This window comes from Penaeus monodon, chromosome 22, assembly GCF_015228065.2.
Source record: "Penaeus monodon isolate SGIC_2016 chromosome 22, NSTDA_Pmon_1, whole genome shotgun sequence".
Classification (NCBI taxonomy): Eukaryota; Metazoa; Arthropoda; class Malacostraca; order Decapoda; family Penaeidae; genus Penaeus; species Penaeus monodon.
In genome coordinates, this window is record NC_051407.1 from 8,142,115 (window position 1) to 8,142,377 (window position 263).

Sequence of the window (263 nt, forward strand, 5' to 3'; positions counted from 1 at the left end):
CTTGTTCCACCATTTATAGATTCTCCATGTGAGAGTCCACCTCCAAAGGTGCCCCCAGATTGTAGCCCTGAGGCGCTGCAAAAGCCACAGCTGCTAAGGAAAGCAAAGTCTGAAAAGACAGTTTTTACTGTAAATTAAGCAATAATAAAGGGAAATATGTGTTCTGCAGGACTTACAGTTAATTCATAATTTTAATTAATCTGTTTTGTGTTACGAGGAGATATCATGTAGAAATAACAAAGGACTCTATAAGCATTATTACT

General features: G+C 37.3%; 1 pseudogene; it reads right to left on the minus strand.

Moving 5' to 3' along the window:
* Window positions 1–115, minus strand: part of LOC119587546 — an 899-nt pseudogene extending 784 nt beyond the window's left edge.
* Between the last annotated feature and the right edge of the window lie 148 nt (window positions 116–263).